The following is a 21,776-nucleotide window of genomic DNA, read 5'->3' on the forward strand; positions in this document are numbered from 1 at the left end:
CTATTCTCCCACCAATGGTTAACGTAAGTGCACCAACAATGTCTTTCCAATGAAAAACAGTGAAGGAACTGTAGCACTTCAACAGAGTAGCTCTCAGCTTTTCATTTGCTTGATTCTTGCTTCTTGCATTCCAAAACAGTTTGTGCTAGCAGGCTAGCATTTTCTGCGATATTCCATTATTTAACCCGCTATTTGTGTTCAATAATTTACTAGGACAGCGTTTACAAAATAACAGTGCAATGTAATAAGCGGGGCAGGATTTAAAACGTTGATTTCAGAGGTATAATGCATAAGGCCTTTAGTGAACTAACATGGTTTTAGTCCAGCAATTATCTTCCATAAAATAACATTAACAGCGTAGATGTTATCAAATATGTCGACTCCAATTTACATTTCTAATTAATTTTAGCATTAACAAGTCATTGATGTCTCAGTGCAGACAGGAAATATAGTTAGAACAGCCTTTTTAAACACGCTTTTTTTAATAAAGAATGAAAGCTGCTCCTTTTTCTCTTTGCTTCTGATAGTTCTCCACTCAAAAATAGCACTGTTAATTTAAAGGGCCAGTCGGTGATGATGTCACAGTAGGTCTCGAAACCTCAGCTGACATCATCAAGCAAACGAACTTTCTAGAATTCATAGAACCGTTTTTTTTCTCTACACTCGATGGCGCCTTTCGTGAAAACGAAATTACACAGAATGTCTGGCTTTAACAAATAAGGGTGAATCATTGCAAGAAGAATTATTTTGAATAGGGGAGGTAGATACTTGCAGATAACATAACACATGGATTACGTGGCTCAGGCAAACTCCTGTTGAGTCTTTCTGTTTTGGGAAATGGCCTATTCATTCAATGTAATACCAATACTGTGCAATTTTCATGGAGGAATATTACAGGGACACCAATTTCCGAGTCGGATATGTACTTGTAGATAATACCCCAGATGTTAAAGGATCCCAGAACAGCTCCCGTTGAGGCTTTCACTCCTCATAAATGCCCTCTATGGAGGGCATTCCAACTCGACGTCAAAAACATTCTCTGAAAGACAATGTAGTCTCAGTTTAACACATAAAGTCAGGAGTGTTCTTTTCAGCTGGCGGCTTGAGCTTGAGCCACCAAGCCGCTCCACTGAAAGAAGCCACACGGAGTCAATCTCATTATTGAGTCCCATGCTGTTCCAGAGCGGCCATGCCAGGAGGCGGCAATCAACAGTGTTCTTTTCTACTTCAGACCCTGAATAATGGAGCATGTCGGAGGGCAACAGATGAAAAACAATTAATTTCCAGGTGGAACACAAAATCTAGTCTGGCTAGCTGTGAAGAAGAGTGGTTTGTGTGGAGAATAGTTAAAGAAATTATGGAATCAAATCAGATTGCCTAAAATACATAATGAGGCTTTCAACAGCATGCAAACCTCCAAGGCCTATTTGTGCTGCTTATGTAAAAGGGAATGATGAAAACCACATTTGCACCAGGGCGAAAGATGGGGCAAAACAGATTTCATTCTAATTTTGCTGCATTTGTTTGCTAAGCAATTGAGAAAACACATGTTCTCACCACAAATTGTAAGAGATCTTTGCTGAGCAATAAGACTTTGGTTTGTGTTTGAGTCAACTGGTTCGTTAGCGGCCCCTTTGAATTGCACGACACATTTCTTTTTGCAGAAAACATCAGTGCACCATAAAGTAATCTGAAAATAGCCCTCACTTTGTAGTTCTCTGGTTTTGTAAAACACAGAAATTTAAATACACTAAAGAAAAGGTAGATGTTTCATGAAAGTGTTGTAACAATTACAATTCAACACAACCAGATACATTAAGAACGTGTTGTGGCAAAAATGCAATATGGAACCAAGTGTACTTAGTAGCTTGCAGAGCAGGCTCAAGGGCCTACTGTGCACAAAGAGGTCAATTCACAAACACATTGTGGAGTATGTGAAGTGGTACAACTGTACAACTCATTTATAAATGTGTGCAATGCTTTGTGATTTAGTCCCAAAACATAAAATGGGAATACGTTGGGAATATTCAGAAGAACATTCACATATGATTACTACTAATAGAAATGACTGCACACTCTTAGCACTTTTACTAAAGAGTTTGGAAATGTCTGGTCTGATTCACAAAGGCATGTATAAGTACGTAAAAGAGTACTCTTGCAGCACTACTCCCATATTCAAACATGCTTCTGTGACTTGGCCTCATTGTGTAGGGCACAGCAGTTTATTGGAGAAAAGTTTGTCAAGGAGATGTACTTGGGCATTTAATGCATTATCGTATGGAACAGCCTTTTCCCCAGTATTTACTCAATAGGGGCTGGAAATGCAATGATAACCTAGCTGCACAAGTTGTGTCATTCAGTTTTCATCAGAACATATGTTCATATTTTGTATAATCTGGGGCACAACCTATAGATATTTGTGAGACAATTTATACTATTTCAAAAAGTCAAGTTTGATATTTTTTCTGATGCGATTTGATATCTAAATTCTTGCTTTCTCCAGTCCAAAACTTTAAATACTGTAAATATTCATCATTAATCATCCATCACGTTTCATCCTCATCCGAGTTACTTTTTCAGGGCAAGCAAAATATTTGTTGATTATTTGATTACAGGCCATCAATCTTTGTTTCATCATTAATACATTCCATGTTCTATACTAAGTGTATGATTCATAGGTAGTTTGTATGTCTAGTTTGGCCCTAGTTAGTCTCCATGAATAATGTGCATGTCAAATCAGTACAAAGTCCTTTTATTATTTAATTCTGTGTTTTTATAATTTAGTTGGTGTCTGTGCAACATAATAGAAACGAATTATAGAGTAGAGGCCTCCATATAATGTATGTGTAAATAGACTGGATGAGTTGACAGACTGGTAATGGCAGCTTGCCCGGCTGACTAATACGTGTTATTAGATTTTCCAGAATTTGGTTGAAAGTGAAACACACTAGAACAACCCCCGTTAAACTATAATTGTCCTGTCCAGTTTTAACAAGAAAATAGTATTTTTTTGCTGTTGGTACGTTCGAAGAAAGAGTCAAACAAGATAGAGAATTCTGGTATAACTTCACAATGGCACAGACATACGTATGCGCTTACAGATGCATCAAAGAGAGTTATGGGATATGCTATGAGACAAGATTAATAATTTTACATTATAACATAACATAATGTGTATTTGTAAAGCGCATCTTCACCCCGAAGATTATCATTACGCTTAATAACAGATGTTTATTGTTACTCAACTCAATGGTACTCCTTTTATTGACCTCAAAAGGATGAAACGCTGAGTGGACCCGTCGGGATTTGATCCTGTGGCCACATAGGTCAAACACAGGCCACACCATCCACAACCACAAACAGAGCAACACACTCACACCAAATATACACCACGCACAACACTATGCACAGATTGATGTACCAGCCTGCACTACAAACCCAACCAAACCACATCGACACACCCTACTTTCCCAACTACCACACATATCCACCATCACCCACAAACAGTACACAACTCTATCCTATACCACTAACCAATACACTCATTACTAACACAACGCCAATCAACACCATAAATAACTACATCCCACTCAGACACACTCTCCCTGGTGTAATTATACCTAACAGTCCACCTTTTATCACTAACAAATATATAATGATCCTTCCATCAGTTGTCCAACAAACACCCTGCTCTCCCTTCTACCATAATAACACTAACACACAACACACACACTGCACACCACCACACTTTGTAACTCTTGAAACAAACCAGTCTAAGAAAAACACTTTCACCTCTACTTCATTCCCTCCTAAACACAACATACACTTTACACATAAACACATCACCACCCCCTCTACATCACACCCTCCTCTCACAAACAATACTACACAACCAAATCAGGTGCATGAAACATATACATCAACACCCCTTTTCACCACACCTCAAAAGCAAAACATATCACACACACCAGCACAACAAGATCTTCAGAGCGCAACACCTCATAATACTTACCATCACAAAATACATACATATACCCACCTTTCAAAGCACACAAAGGAACAAACTCCAATGCCAAGCTTTCACTCTTCCACCACACCTAACACAGATACAGCAACACAGCACCTCTCTTCTAACCGCCTCTCATCCATTGGACAATTTAAAACATTACGACATGACCCACATGCTGCACCACCTCCCCTGACTCATACACCTTCCGCCTTTAACACACGCACAAAATATAAGCAACATGCCACACCTCACAACTTTGCTTCCCCAAGTCTACCGCACAACAATGTTACACCACAAAAGCAACAGAGTACTCCAACTCATTCTCAAACACCATCTCCAACACATACACATGCAGACCCATCAAAATGTCTTCTTAGCATGATGGATGAGGAACACGATACAGAACAGCTACACGATTGCTATCCTAATACAGCTAATACCAGCACTAAAAACACACCTGCTAAACACCCACACAATACTGATCACTCTTCTACAAAACAAAGTCCCACTATCACCAAAGGCCAGTATCTACACTGTCTACTAATAAATGCTCGATCCCTCTCTAAAAACAAGCATCACATCTACGACCTTCTCACCGATGCAAAACCAGACATATTATTCATAACCGAATCATGGTTGGGAGAGGATATGGCTCCAGTCCTGCATGAAGTCATTCCTCTAGGCTATCAAATAATCACCCAAAATCGTATAACCAAAAAAGGAGGTGGTCTAGCTGTTGTATTCAGGCAAACAATACATATCACTAAAGTTGACAACATCTCCATAAAGAATTGTGAGGCTCTTCTAACAAGATGCAATCCTACACTGTCTTCCACCTGTAACTTCCTGCTCCTTTACAGACCTCCACCTAGCAAGGCAACATTCCCAGACGCACTTCTAGACACAGTTTCAAATCTGATAACAATGCACTCCAACCTGTGCATTCTGGGTGACCTTAATATTTGGTTTGATAAAACCAATATGACCCATTCAAAAACAATAATCACTGGCCTAGATGCATTGAACCTGCATCAGATTGTCCCCAATCCGACACACATCGCTGGACATATCCTAGATGTCATTTTTGCTAATACTGAACTAGTTACCATTCAAACTATAACTCCAGTCACTTGGTCAGACCACCAGTTGCTTGCTTTCCAACATAAAACAACACTAAGTGACTCACCTAAAACTACCTTATATCCATCCACCTATCGGCCGTGGAACAAACTCAATTTGGAACACTTGGAAACACAACTAACATCCAGTATAAATCTGGAAACCATTAATTCTGTTCACAATCTATATGAGTGGCTACAGGAAGCTTTTGACATCCTGATACCACTCAAAACCACACAACAGAACAAAAGGAAAAAAGCGCCTTGGAGAAACATAGAAATAAAAGACATAAAACAACAAATTAGAAAGCTGCAACGTACCTGGCTCAAAACAAACGCCAAACAAGACAAACTTCACCTACAAAAAATTAACAGATTATATAAGTTGGCTACCAAAAAAGCTAAGAAAAGGTACTATTCAGACAGAATTCAAAACGCTAAATGTGCAAATAAAGAATTCTATAAAATACTCAATGAATTTCGAAAACCAAATTGCCTAGAAGGAACTCATCCTGTCACTCAAGATTTCACAGACAAACTGGCAAATCATTACATGGACAAAGCAGACACGTTGGACTCGTACTTACAACATAAACAAAGCACCAGCACTAACCCTTGTACAAAACAACTATCCAAGAATGCTCTAATCAAGCCTCTCCGTTCCTTCCAACACATCTCACACGATAAATTTATGGACCTGGTCAAAGCAAGCAGGCCTGCCGGCAACCCTTCTGACCCCTGCCGCCACAAACTTTCAAGCCAATTCTTTTAACAACCTCTGTTGCCATAAGAATCATCAACGATTCCTTAACTACTGGAATATTTCCAGAAGAACTCAAAAAGTCATACATATGCCCTTTACTGAAGAAAACAAACTTGGACCCGCTGAACCCCGACAACTACAGACTCATTACAAATGGACCTTTCCTGGGCAAACTGATAGAAAGAGCAGCGTTCGCCCAGATGTCACAATTCATTGAAGAGAATGACATACTTTCAGATTTCCAAACAGGATTCCGTCCGGGAAGAGGCACTGAATCTTCCCTCCTTGCCACCTGGGATGACCTAAAGAATACAGCTGACCGCAACGGGGTTGCTGCGCTACTCCTCTTGGACCTCTCAGCTGCCTTTGACACGGTTGACCATGACACTCTGAAACAAAGACTTTATGAAGCGGCATAGAGGGAACTGCTCTAGACTGGATCGCGTCCTACCTTCGAAACAGAACTAATGTCATCCACGCCCCAACTTTCTCGTCCAAACCGTACTCCACAAAAGCAGGGGTCCTCAAGGTTCTAGCATCTCGCCCATGCTTTTCAACATCTACATGAAGTCTTTACCAGTACTGATCAATAAATTTCACCTCACGTGCTACAACTATGTAGATGACACGCAAATACTCCTTCAATTGGAATGCCCCAAAGACATTGGAAAATCACCAATTTTCAGCTGTCTCAGAGCCGTGGATCAGTGGATGACTTGGAGCCATCTCAAATTGAATGCTTCAAAAACTGAAATACTCACGTGTGGCGATTGGAAAACTTACAACCCGCTTGCCGCAAAGCCTGATGAACTGGGATCACTGCCTAAAGTATCGAAGGAAGTAAGAAACCTCGGAATGACCATGGACTCCAAGCTGTCGATGAAAATAAACTAGCAAGATAAAGCTTTGCTACTATAAAAACGCTGCGACGAATTTTCCCTCATTTGGGATTTCCACACAAGGTCCAAGCTACCATCTCCCTTGTTCTATCCAAACTCGATTACGCCAATAGCCTCTACCACGGATCACCTTTAACAACCATGAAAAGACTACAACGGATTCAGAACTCGGCTGCCAGACTACTCTTGCATATCAATCCACGAGACCACATCTCCCCTGCCTTGAAAGCCCTGCATTGGTTACCGGTTGCCAGAAGATCCACGTTCAAGCTGCTTTGTATTACCCACAAAGCAATACATGGAATAGGACCACTCTTCATCAGGAATAAAATCACCAAACACATTCAACAAAGGAACCTACCCTCTAAAGGAGCATCTCGCCTCAAAATCCCACTATACAGGAAAAAAACAATGGGTGGCACATCCTTCACTGTTCAAGCAGCCAAACTATGGAACTCTTTACCCCCCCAACATAAGATCCACAGACAACCACCTTATCTTCAGAAAACTACTCAAGATCTGGCTCTTCCCCACATAAGCACCATACGGAAATAGAAATGTACAGAATATCCCTCTGTATATAAGCATGTGTTCTCACTATAGATATGTACCTATCTTTGTGTATCTATACTACTATAATAAAGTAAGGACTTTCAGGCTTTGAGGCGGGTAAACTCAGGAACCACGGCGCCAATCTACACACCCGATACACCGTTGAAATCATCAGGGTGTGTAGATGGTTATAGGCTATATAAATATAAAAAATAAACGTTATTTACAAAATTTATATTAAAAATAAAGTAGTCCCTCCAAAGTAGCACCGGCCGCGACGTGCGTGCTCACGTCAGGAGCACGGGGAGGAGCGGCGTCCGAGGAGCGGCGGACATGGCGCGGGGGAGGAGCGGTGACGTGAGGAGCAGCGGACAGGCCTGCGGCGGTGCGAGCAGAGGAGAGGCGGACATGGTGCGGGGGAGGAGCGGCAGCGGACAGGAGGTGAGGAGCAGAGCGGCGAGGAGCGGTGAACTGAGGAGCGGCGGCTGAGGTAAGACTCCGGGGACAATGTCGGGACAGGCGGGTGTCGGGCCAGGCGGGGGACGGGGAGTTACAACAGAACAGATCGGCTGAGGAAAGGCAATGTCGGGGCAGGCGTGGGTCGGTGGAATATTTTGCACGTACTACTGTCCGACCTCCATTGACTCAGGACAGGCGGGGGTCGGGCCAGGCGGGAAAACAGATCGGCTGAGGAAAGGCAATGTCAGGGCAGGCGGGGGACGGGGCACGGGCTGCTGGGCAATGTCCGGGGAGGCAGGGGTAGGGGAAGCCTGAATGCTTCCGGACAAGGTCGGGACGGGCTGCTAGTTACTTTATAAAACATGTAAAACAATTATGTTGTTAAGAGAAGAAGGAAAAAAAATATTAATAATAATAATCATAAATAAATAAAAATCATTTTTGGTCTACATGTACATACTTCCATTGTACATCTATGTACCTTCCATGTACTTGGATCTCTGTGTCTGTTACTTTTCTCCTGAAAAAGCATATCCAATGCACTACCCTATTTCTCATCCTGTGCCTCTATCAATATATTTAATCTAAATATACTTACTTCTTTTATGTAACTATATACTTTTAATGTACTTATGGATCTATATATTTATCACTTTCTTCTAATTTAGCATTTCCAATGCACTAGCCTATTTCTCAGCCTATACTTCGCTCAATATATCTTCTAGCCCAACCTTCTGACTCCTCTCAAACTTCTTTCTACTACTCCTTCTAATGCACTACCCTATCTCTCATCCTATATATCGATCAATATATCCTCTACATCCACTCTCTCATTTATCCCAAACCCCATACCACTACTATGATCGCCAAAATACCCTTTTCTAGACTCTCCTGCTCTACCCCTCCTTGCATCATCTGACACCTCTTTTTACTACACAGATCCCCTAAAACAAACATTTCTAAACTCTCCCTCTGACTCCTTCCCTCAAACTCCTTTTTACTCATCCAAAAGCCTCTTCCTACTGCTAAGACTTAAAAAAAAAATCCTTCACTCTTTTATCCCTCCACTATCCTTTTTCAATCAAAATTAACAGACTAACCTGTTTCACTTCTCAAATTCCATATTCCATATTCGACTATACTAATATACTGCCCAAATAACTGAATAACATATCTACTACTCAAATTACTTCATATTTATACTATACTAATTTTCAACACTAATCCTTTATGGGTTCCGGAGTGGCGTGCTACTCGCCAGAAAAGCGCTTCAACGCCCATCGGGGGTAACAAGTGCTATATGAATGCAAATCTTTCTTCCCCTCTTATACATCCGCTATCCTTCTCACTCCAAGTAACAGACTAATATCCACCACTGAAATTACCTCATATTTCACCATATTAATTCACCACTAATCCTCTATAGGCTACCTGAATAGCATGCGTCAACAAGCGAGAGATAAATAAATACAAACCTTTGTCCTACTCTATCCTTCTGCTATCATTCCAAATCCAAATAACTGATTAACCTATCCACCACTTAAAATGTACTTGCATGTTTCACTATACTAATTCAACACTAATCCTCTGTGGGTCCCGGAGTAGCGTGCTACCCGCCGAAAAAGCGCTTCGACGCCTCGTCAGGGGTAGTAAGCGCTATATAAATGCAATTACAATACAATACAATACAATACAGTGGACACATTAGTCCACTAAGCCACCAGACCCGTTATGCACCTGCATATATCATATACTCTTTCTGGTGTAAAAGGTTAGCAATGTATTATCTGCTTTGTTGATTATCAGCTGTCATGTAACCCTTCAGTGGGGGGACAGATTTTTAAATATTCAGAGAAGTACACTTCAGTAAGCTGCAAGAGTGTATTCCTTAAGAATTAACAGGAGTAGTGCAGAATAAAATTTGACCTTCAGAGACAAAGAACTGCCTGGAAATCAATATGTAACGTTCTAATAGGTAATATTTGTGCACATAATATTCTAAAAGATAATAGTAGCGAAGCTTCACTCCAAAATGGCCACCACTTTAGCAGTGCACGGACTTAAGTTCAGCAAGTCCTTCTTTATGATTAAATAACTGAATCTACTTCCAACTCACAATGGCCTTCCTCAACTGATATTATTTTCCAAGTGCATGACAGTGTGGCTTGGCCCCTATGCGTAAAATATCCCATAGGCTTGATCCTGCTACTGGAACACTCCACTCAAAACTTCTTCCTTGAAGCTGGCATGGAGGTGCCAGTTCATCCATCACAGAATATCTTCTGATCTTTGGAGGATCTGCTTATATTTCTGATGTCGACAGATTCAATAAAAAGGGTGTGATGGGGAGGCAGAGAGTGGTCAGAGGGTTGACAGTGGCATCACAATGAGAAAGAAGAAGCTGAAAGATAGCTGGAGGCTTAGAAGCCCAAGAAAGCGAGAGCAAGAAGGCAGAAAAGTGGGGGCAGAGGCGCAGGCACTGGCAATAGGTAAAGAACAATGGCTCTACTTACCAAAGTGTTTTGTGGTAGTAAAGCTTGGATTTCCCAAATCAAATGCTTTACAACTGCGTAACAGTTTGTGACCTTGTACTGAAACACACTGCAAGTTGGACAAGTCTTTGAAACTCAAAGTGTCTTTTGCCACTCACACCAACTTGTAAAGGAAAGCGGACATATAATGAGCACAGTCCTATCCTTTGTGAGCCACTGTACAATGAGTTATAATCAATCAAGTGCAGTTAAACGTCACAGTTTTGTTTCCGTGACACAGACTGAGGTAGTCACATGTTGACCGCATGCCACATTAGCCTGAAGGACAACATCTACCTTGTGGACCAGGGAAGCAGACACTGATCCAGGGTACGATGAAATATTCCCCAATTCAATTTAGGCAGGAGTACACCCCAAACATTTGGCTTGCTCATACTCACTCGCTCTCACATTTAATCTCTTCCCACTCACTGACTCTGGGCCCTGGTGAAACTGCACCTGCTACACCACTGATAGCTACACCCCATGAATCCCTTCCACGCCCTCTCATAATTTCAAATCACTCACTCCTCCTAACACACTCAGTCTTTCACTCACTCCTTCGTACTCACTTTCACTTATTCGTATACATGCAAACTCATGATTCTCATCCACTGACACTCATTTACTCTCGCACACACTCTCACGCCACACACACACACACACAAACACACTTTCATTCAGTGCCATTCACTTTCAATCACTTACACAAAAACTAAAAAACACGTTCATACAAGAACAGAGAAACAACAATTTATTTCCTTACCTCGCTTCATTTTCAGAAAAAAAGGAATCCGGTGCTGGACATTGGAACCAGCCAGTCTATGATTCTCAACAAAGAGACAGCGAGAGCAGGTTTGAAAGGTGAAAGACCCACTTCGATCCCTCTCCCAGCTTCTTGATGGGACTAGAAGCACAGCCCTAGAAGGAGTTGGGAGAGAGCTGGGGATCCTGTGCCTGCTGCTCTGTGTGGCTTCCCATTGGCCTCAGGAATGCACTCAAGTGCACCCTGACTGATCCATTTTAGCAGATGTACCATGATGCCTGAGACATGTGCAGTATGTCTGCTAAATAAAATGGACTGACCTGTGTGAGGGGACCATAGGTAAACTACTCCCCTCAGACATGCGCAACCCTAACACCCACCCGCGGATTGCTCTGTAGCTGGATCGTGCCTCAGCCCTCTCAGTCCCCTCCTGCTCCTCCTGTCATCAGGTGCCTGGAGATGAGACCGAGAGGGCTGAATTGCACACTGGCAGTGTTCAAGAAAACACTAAAGTTGTGTTTTCATGCACACTGCTAAATCAAAATAATGGGCAGTGTCTGGACTGGAGAGGCAAGGTGCAGAATGTGGGGTCACAGTAGGCTGGGGGGCTGTGCCCTGGAGCCCCTGACAAGGAGCCATCACTGGACAGAGCTCTGCTGTCTCTTGCAGGCATCCAACCATGCATTTAAAGCAATTTGCAAGGAGAGTCACAATAGGACTCATTAAAATCAGTGCAAAGTGAAGGGGGGGAGGGGTTGCAAACCAGTATAAAACACTGCCCCTACCTCTATACATCTGGCCCAAAATTATAAAGCAGAGAAGAGAGATTTGACAGTTTGATCGAGCTTACAGAGACAGAGAATAGATAAAGAGAGGTGCATGGACAGAGATGTGAGCAGACACAAAGAAGTATGGGAGAGAGAGATAATAGAGAGAGAGAAGAGCCAAGGCCAAGGAGAGCAGGGAGACCAATGAGTAGAGAGGTAGGAGATCACGGATCCTGCATTCGGAGCGAGACGATCGGGAATACAAGAAAGTGGGAACATTCAGAAAGAAATCTCTGTATTTTCTATACACAAAGGACCATAGATGTTTTAAGGCATAGGCAAAGTAGGCAATTTCCTAAGTTCCCTTAATGCCAAGGGCTCCCCTTTAGGAAACTGACTGGGATGGTAAGAAGCAGGAGCGGCCAGCACTGGCAAGAGCGGTGGGGCAGAGGGGCGGGGGCGGGTATGTTGACATACAACGGGGGAAGTAAATTTAAATTTGAAAAAATAATAAAACCACTTACCTTTCTCTCGCGATGCAGCAAGTGCAGGGTAAGTGGTTTTATTTCTTTTTTTATTTAATTTTACTTCTCTCATCGTTGGTCGAGGTATCCGGACCCCACTTCGCCCCACTGCCGCCCCCACCTCACCACTCTTGTGCCAACCGCCACTGGTAAGAAGACTCGCTTTACTCTTTCTCAGCCTCACTCTGATTATCTCTCCCTCTGACGCAGTCTGTCTCTACCTGTCCCTACCTCACCATTCTGTTTTTGATCTAGTATTTTCCAAGTCGCCGATCTGTTGCTCTTTCATCTGTCACTTACCCAGCTTGCTTACCCCTCTTTTACTCTCTATTTACTTCTCTTTTGCTTGTCTTTCTACCTCTCCTGGCTCGATCCAGACACTAATCCATGCCTTGCATTGTGTCACTTCAAGGAGACCAGAGTACCCTGGTGGGCGCAGGAGCCTCGGTACTGATTGACGTGTGCATTTAATGTACTTCTTATTTAGTGCTAGGTGATGCAGAGAAGGGCAAGCCTGATACAGTGAGTGATATACACAGTGAGTTAGATCATCGTCACCAAATACTAGTTGTGCAAAAGTGCAATTTTATGGAAATGTAAAACAAACATGTTTTTGTACTTTTATCTTCTGTGTGCGCTAGTTTCCAAAACGTTAATGAATTAATCAATATTGTTTGAAATAATGAGGATTTTAATTAGCTACAAAATGGACAATAAATGTAAAGTTAATCCGAACAGGGAGCCTCAAAGTATGTCTTGCATAAGGTCACAAAAATGCTCTAAATGCCCCTGAGAAGGTCGCATTGGAGGGCAAGTTTCACAGAGTGCAAGTTTCACAGAGTGGAATTCCATAACAGAAACCGGTTTCATGACACCCTCATCCATTGCCACTGATATAGTCCCGGTAAAGATGGCTGACACGGTGTTAGCTATGTGATTCTTACTATGAATAGAGGTGGTCACACAAGTTTTAGGGTAGTGCACTCACAATCAGGTTCATTATCAAGCAGAGCATCCAAGTAAAACTATTTAGGGAATAAAACCATATAAATAAACTACTTCTGACGAGTGTACCCGAGAAATTGAGACTGTGTTTTCTTAAGGTATTTAGAGTCCATTTACAAGTACAATTTTAGATGTAAGCATGATACAGCTAGGTGGATATAATTACATCTTTCCCAGGCCATCTAATGGTATCTGGCAGCGGATGATATAATCATGGGGGGGGGGGGGTAGGTTTATTTTATAAGCATCCAAGTTGGAAAGGATGCAGGCTGGCACTTCTTGGTATGACTGAAACCCCTTATTTTCCTTGAGTGTGAGCCCCAGAACGTGAGTTGGACCCCTGCAGTATGGATTAGGTGCACATAAAGGGACAGGGTGCCGCAGCTGCTGATCCCCCAGACCATGGGAATCCTCATATATGTATGTGTATTTGTATGTAGAGCGAGATTTTCACAAAAAAATGTGTTGGTTAAAGTGACGTTATAGTTAGATAATGTAATAATATTTTGATTTGCATTACAAAAAAAACCTTTCGAAATTCACTGAAAAAACAAAGGGTAAATGGATGTTGTAGTAAAGGGTAAATGGATGTTGTAGTTAGGTGAAAATGTCAGTTAAAACATACCGTTTTCAAGAAACGAAACCACAAAAATACACCAGTTATGGTTATAATAAATAACTTATAACTTGCACCCCACCATGTAAAGTGTTGTCAGAATTAATGTAATTTCAGATGTTGCAGTGATTTTATCAATGATGTCACAGAATCTGTCATGAGCAATGTAATATGAGGGTGTGAGTTATAGTTACTTTAGGGCATAAGTTATTACTTATGTAAATTGCATTTTGCCCCTCCTCCTTATTCTTGGCCCCAAATTGAGGGATCACCCAAAACTTTCCTGGATGGAGCTGAAGCGGATGTTTTTGGAAAGCTTCCTGAAGATTTGTCAGACGGGACCAACATTATAAGAAAACCCCCATAAATGTTGCTCTGGAAACGTTAACCTTACTAGAACTACCCAGTGGAGACTGCCCCTGGTTATATGTATACATTTATTTATATTGTGCGGTGTCTGTACCCACACTTCTATTGCGGAGAAAGAATAAACACTGATGGCTAATAATTTCTACAAGTTTTAAAACATTGTCTTTAGCATTTTACTTATTAACTGTGTGGACGATACCAAAAAGGACAGATTAAATGGAGTGTGAAAACCAGCTGCTGTCAGTTATTAATATGTCATTTGTATGGTGCTAAATCTCACAGATATGAATGTGTTTTGTTCTCGAAGAGTACTTTGATGGGCTTTTACCGCTAAGTGGTGGTACGCTCCAGTGTATTGGATTTATAGAGATTCTTTTTAAAGGGATTGTAGTTTTACTCTTTTTATCATGTTAGGAAGAGGATCCATATTTGTGGTATATTTTATAATGGAATGTGTGAGGTTTATGGTTTCAAATAATAAATAATAAATGATTTGTGTGATTCAGCCTATCAAGGGAGTTGAGGTCTGGCTAAATAGTAATTCTAAATTATGGTTACTAAAGTGAAGATGGCCCTGGTAGATCTGGGGGAAAAGATAGTATTACTTTTTTGGTAACAAATTTTCTTAGAGTTTGCTGAGATAGCACAGGCCCTTAGGCCAATGAATACAAGAGAAATCAAGCATACCAAATGATCATAAAAAGTAACATAAAATATGCACAGAAGGTACCCCACTGCCCACCCTCAGAATTCTCAATGAATAAGAATTCAAGTGCGCTCCCTTTGTCCACTACAATTGTTCCCATTGGTTCAAATCTCTTCTTCAATACAAGAATTAATGGTATGGACACCCTCCAGAGTAACACCCCCTATAGTCCGCCCACCTCTGCCAGATTTTGGGAAGTTTCTGGTGGCATCTCCTCGCCTGGTACACTGTAACCTCAAGCCCCATGCATTGGTCTGATCCCTGCTTCCACACTGTCAAGGAAGGGGTGTGGTCTGCCTTCCATGCCTTAGCTTATCCCTCTTCACCAAGGTTAAACTCAGGAATAGTAGGACACATTTGTATCTGTTATGGCCAATTCCAGCTGTAATATGTAAAAGAATCAGTCTTGGGTCAAGTGGAACGGTCCAGGAGAGAACCTCACCAAGATAGGACACTCATCACCAAAAGCAGTTCAATACTATACAACTGTGTGTAGAAACGTGCTGTCCTGTTCGGCGATGTAGACATAATGGAGAACTCTGCAACCCCATGAGCCATAGGTGATATCTTATGTAGTAAGCCCTATGGAGGTATTTGAGTCGAAATCACCAGCTCTCGCGGTGCTCACAATTCGACAGTTGAGTCATCATTGTCTAGAGTGTTGATATCTGTCTCCCATGAACTTCTAAGGGCAGAGAGCATATGTGTGCTACACAACACTAATGAGCCATATATCTTGGTGATTTTATGAGTTCTAAGTTCTCCTAAGAGGAGTTTGCCCTCAAGCAGGTTGAATTCTGGAAGTCTTTCAAGGTGTTTAATGTAGGGAGCAATGGTGTGTCTAAATTGTTCATAGGAATGGAATAGGCTACAGTGCAATTGATATAATCAAATAGTAGTTCTTTAAATTATTTCAAAATTGTGCCGTTCATTACATCTTTTAGGGGTTAGATACCTATAACATCCCATTTTAAACAACCTTCCAACTGAGCCACCTGCTGTAATGCCATTCCGTGCCACTGTGGCATCCACTAGGTACGCTTTCCCCACTACCCCATGCGCTGCAGAGAATTCCGACAAATATTTACGACTACCTGTGTTGCCGGAGGGAGAGAACAACCCTGCTGTCCCATAGAGATAGTACAACAAGGGGGTAGAGCGCATTGCTAATTTTTCAGCTGTGTATGCCAGGTCCTCATGGAGCTCATACCACCCTCCATTCCAGAGAAACCCAGAAAGGATGTAGCTGATCTGCCTGAACCAGCATCGGGTGATGGTATATGGATAATTTTGCAGCTGATACAATAGTCTGGGCAGGGAGACCATCTTAAATATGGTTGATCTGCCCATCAGGGATAGCGGAAGAAGCAACCATATTCTCACCTCTTCCTTCAAATGAGCCACCGTCGGTTCAATATTCTTTCAATTCAATGTGTATCTGGTGACAGATATACAACCACATATTTAATGATTCCCTCTACCCACTGGAGGTCGGGCGGCCAGGCCGAGGGTCCAGCATACCCATTCATTGGTCCATATGCCTCAGGATCTGTCATCAAAAACTGTTGTAGTCTATAAGACTATCTGGTCTGAGCCCTCTGCGCTCCACTGGAAACCCCACACCTGGGCATCCATCCTGACCCACACCACCAGAGGCTCGACCATCAACGTAATCAACAATGGGGAGAGTGGACACCCCTGACGTGTCACCCATTGTCTTAGGAGCTACTCCGATACATGGCTCTAAAGTACATCTCAAAACTGTGAGCTATCTCCCGGGGTCTACCAACAGTGTACCCTGCCCATCCCGGAATAGCGGAAGGACCACCAGCCGGCACGTGGCCTCCCACAGCCAATGAAGCTTTCTGCTTGATTTGTTGCCCCATTGGTATATACGGCTCTGCAACGCCCACCAAGGAAGTTTGGCCTCATCCAGTAGCAAATGTCGATGCTGCTGCTGTCCCAGTCCCAGTTGTCTCTGTGCCACCTCCCGGTTTACCCCACGGCCACATCCCTCCAGGTCCTGTGTCTGTGTCTTAAGATCAGATAGATCCCGCATTTTGCATCTATGTTCCCCGATGCAAAAACTGATGTCAACCCCACGAAGGTCAGGCTTAAAACTTTACCAAAGTGTCACTGCAGATGATACCGTGCCTGTGTGGAAAGCGAAGTATTCGGCAATACATTGTTTAAGGTGTAATCTATGTGCAGGAAGTTGCATGTTTCACTGCAAAAGACGCCAGCGGAAGGTCGGTCTATTGGGCCCCAACCAGAGTCCCATGGCTATCGGGGAGTGGTCTGACAATCCTCTGTCTAAAATGGTTATGTCTGACACTCTGTGTATGTATGTGGTGGGGACATGAAAATAGTGCAGTCGAGAAAGGGGCCCATGTTTTGTGGAAAAGCAGGTGTAACCTGATTCTGTTGGATAATTAGATCTCCACACATCAGCAAGCCCAAGGGTGGACATCTTGGCGGACAGTCTGGATCATCTTGATTCTGGCACTCCGCCGTCACACAACATCTGTCATCCTGCGTGTCCATAACATCACTCCAATCACCCCTGATTACTGACAAATCATGAGGGATTTCTTCCCACAGCTGCACCATACTATCCACGAAGGACTGTCCAAGGGAACGGGGTATTAACGCTGCATAGTGTGATGGCTTCGCGCTACAGGGTGCCAGTGACCACGTGTATCTATCCAGGCAATCTGACTAGGTCTTAACCGGCAGCAAGGGGACAGTCCTCTGTATCAGAATGCATGTACCTCTTGACCCTCTCATGAATCCTGAGTGACACACCAGGGCGTAGCCATATCTAGCTAGGCGGGGGCCTTATTGCCAAGAAGATGGGTCTCTTGTAGCATCAGAATGTGTGCTCAATCAATCACAGGTTTAACGGCGAAAAGACGGAGATCCTTGTGTTTGGCGAGAAGGAAGACATCTGGTCGGCGGAATGGTGGCCTTTATCTCTGGGGACTTGTCCGGCTCCAACCCTCGCAGCACGAAATCTGGGGGTTATGATTGACCCGGCCCTCGATATGGGCCTCCAGGTAAAGCGGACCATCTCCACTTGTTGGGGCATCATTGGAATCCTGCGGAAAATTAAGCACTATCTGTCCGTGCAAGCCCGGAAACAAACTGTGGTAGCATTGATAACATCTCGGCTTGATTATTGTAATGCCCTATACGCGGGAGCTAATAAAGGCCTGTTGCAAAGACTTCAATCGGTGCAAAATGCAGCGGCGAAGTTTGTACTGGACCTGCCTAGAAGGTCGTCAGCTACTGTCGCTAGGAAATCCTTGCACTGGCTCCCAATTGATGCCAGGATTTCATTTAAAGTGCTTTGTTTGGTGTTCGGAGCCCTGAACAGGAAAGAGACTGGAGGGGTAAAAGACCTCCTGATTCCCTATGTTCCCGCCAGGAATCTTCGCTCCTCTGCGAAGGTCCTCCTCACAGCTCCCCGAGTGCGAGGAGCTAAGTGGGGAGGCAAAGCCTTTTCTAATCTGGCTGCAAGATTGTGGAACACTGTCCCCTTAGAAATGAGGATGCTATCCTCAATACAATCTTTCAGAAAGGCCCTGAAGACATGGCTCTTTGTCAAAGCTTACCCCTAGCTCTTTGGTTCTGCCTCTTTGTTCTTCATTTTTCTTTGTAGGCGCCTTGACGCCTTCGGGCTAAGTCGCGCGTTTATAAGTTTTATTTCATTCATTATTTCATTCATTAAGCGCGACTACTCACCCGTAAGGATCTCAAGGTGCTGGAGGGGGAGGGGAGGTGCAGCTTCCAGTTCATCAGGGTCTGTCGAAGAGCCAGGTTTTGAGGTTTCTCGTGAATATGGGGAGTGATGTTGTCTGTCTGATGTGGAGCTGTAGGGCGTTCCATGCTCTGACTGCGAGGAAGGAGAAGGAGTGGCCTCCTGATCTGGTCTTTCTGGCGCAGAGAACTATGGCATAGGAGAGCCGGGCTGATCGTAGAATTCTTTGGGGTGCATGGAAGTTGATTTGGCTGTTGATGTATGCTGGTCTGCTGTTGTGGAGAACTTTGTGTGCATTTTTGAGGATCTTAAAGGTGATTGTAGCCTTGATGGGGGGCCAGTGGAGGGTGCGCAGGAGTTGGGCGATGTGGCATTGTTGTGGTAGGTTGAGGATCAGTATTGCAGCGGCGTTTTGGATGTTTTGCAGCTTACGGGTGAGGTCTTTGTTTATTTCAGAGTAGAGTGTGTTGCTGTAGTCGAGTCTGCTGGTGACGAGGGTGTGGGTGACGGTCATTCTGTGCTCGAGGGGGATCCATTTGAATCTGATCTCTTAGCATACTTCAGGACTGCTCTGCATTTAATCTGGTCAAGAATCCCACCGACATTCCATGACACGGACATGCCCCAGGGTCTCCTCTGCTCCCATAGTACTTATAACGTGTTGGGGTGCATACGGCGGTGTCTCTTGGTACAAACACAGATGGGGGTGAGTGGTGAATCTGTGCCTGTGAATACTGTGCAACTAAAAAAGAACCACCCCTGAACTTACCCCCTCCCACATACTTCACCAAAAAGGAAGTACCGATTGCGGACCAAGACAGTATGTTTAATTCCGACCTGGAGTGAGGTACTGGGTTTTTAAGAACCGGCGCAGAACCGATAACCCAGCGGTGCCAGGGAATCAACACCCAGAGACCTCGGGTTCTTCCTGATCCAGACCACAGAAACTTAGAGTCTTCTAGGTGAAGTCAAAGATTAGTTTATTGGCTGCAACCAAGGTAACAAGTGTCCTAGAAGTACAATACGGGTATATTCTCAGGAGACTGCACACTTTTACAAAGTCAGGCTTCTCTTCTTATACACAATTTTGGGCTCCAGGCAAAACATTCTTGGTTGTAAAGTAAATCGTTAACATACTTTTAGTACAAAGAGAAAGCAGAGTCATGATGACATGTCCATATTTCACTTCGTGCTGCCTACAACAAATCATTTGGCAAGGCCCAACATTTCATCAGGTATCACTGGACCCCTAATAAAAACGGGCACCTCCCCACCATAAAGTAAGTGAAGCAAAAGAGTGGAGATAGATGTGAGCGAGATATGGCAGGTGTGCGCGCTGAAATGGTTTTATGGTTTGTTGAGCCTAGATGCTATCTTGCTCGGCCACTGGGAGGGAACTGACCTAACGAGTTCGGCCTGGGGCAATGGTTCCAACTTGTACAGGTCATGAAAAAGTCGATTAAGGAGTATGTGTCCTGTGGAATCAAATTCAACTGGATTAAGGCCTATGTAAAGGGCAACATATAAATGGGAGCCAAGGGTTCAGAATGTAAATGATGATTTCGAGGTGAAATCGTCACTCGAATATGCTGAAAATATATGTACGTGATGTACTCGTCATTCTCGGTCTTTCGATACCAAATTCGTCATGTTTCGACGAAGTTTTAATTCTCGAGTTCAGAATAATTATACGAATCCAGATTTTCAGTACCTCAATCCCTCCTTTTGCCCTTACATAGGCAATTAATCTATCCTCATGTTAGTCTGAGTCCAGATCTATATTCCTAAAGTCATTGAGATGTTGCTGTAACATCATTCTAGCACTTAGTTCATCTCTTGACACAGGCTTCCTTACACATGATGTAACAAAGAGGCCACATATTGCAGGAGCACAGTGTACGTACAGACAGAACAGGAAAAGAATGGCTAAGACCATCCCAATGACCATCAGAATTTTCCATCCCCAGGTAGATATCAGTTCCCAGAACCATCCCATTAACGACCAATCTCCTTTATCCACATGGATAGATTCAGAAATCTTATGTAGTTTGGAGATGGCCCTGTACACGGTTGGAGCATTATCTGGGATGAAAATGCAACAACTAGACTGGATCAATTTGCATACTCCACCTCGGTCTGCAAGTATAACATCCAAAGCGACCCGGTTCTGAAGGGTCATAAGTCGATCCGACTGGAGCTCAGCAGTCAAGTTACTAAGGGCACCAGCAGTTTCAGTCACGGTGGACTCAACTACCCTTGTTAATTGCCTTATGTTTCTACTGTTAGCCATGGATCCCCAGAACCGCAGAAAACCCTTTGCAAAGTCCCCAAATTCTTGACCTGCAGTGTCTTCTTTACTCAAGACACCTCTAACTACCCTTGTCCGGTGGTAATCCGCCGCTGCTGTGTAGGTGGGAGGTAACAGGAATGAAACAAAACATGAGCCCGAGAAGTCAGGGGGCAACCATGTGTAGGCTCTATCATGGCAGATGAAATAAGTACCCTTAGCGGCTAAAAACGCAGGGGAAGTCTGAGATCCAAAAACATACGTTTCTGTACAGATACTCTTCCCTAGCTGAGCTCTGGGATTCTTGCCAACACCTTGCAGACACAGGTGACCCTGATGGGGTACAATCCAGATAGGGGACGATCTTTTGGCTTGCTGTTTCTCACTTAAAGTAGTGCCATATCCGGTCACGTTCCAACCTACATATGCAAGTATCTCATCATCCGGAGTATCTTCATAAGAAGTTACTTCCTTGATCATGTCAACTATACCCTTGACTAGGGCGCTAGTCTTGAGGTTGTCTTTTACAGAACGTAGGGGTTGGATTTCTCGTGCATATATGAACATGCCCATACTGAACCATTGTGACTAAATGGAGGACCAAATAGGGGATACCTTTATCCGTTGTGTGAGGCATGAGACCGC

The 21,776-nt window shown here is 43.3% G+C and overlaps 1 protein-coding gene across 1 annotated transcript in view; it reads left to right on the plus strand.

The window, feature by feature from the left end:
* The window catches only part of LOC144798715 (FRAS1-related extracellular matrix protein 1-like), a 1,110,445-nt gene that overhangs the window by 445,896 nt on the left and 642,773 nt on the right, over nt 1-21,776 (plus strand). The gene's annotated exons all lie outside the window — the stretch shown is intronic.

The sequence above is a fragment of the Lissotriton helveticus genome, chromosome 1_2, assembly GCF_964261635.1.
Source record: "Lissotriton helveticus chromosome 1_2, aLisHel1.1, whole genome shotgun sequence".
In the NCBI taxonomy this organism is placed as follows: Eukaryota; Metazoa; Chordata; class Amphibia; order Caudata; family Salamandridae; genus Lissotriton; species Lissotriton helveticus.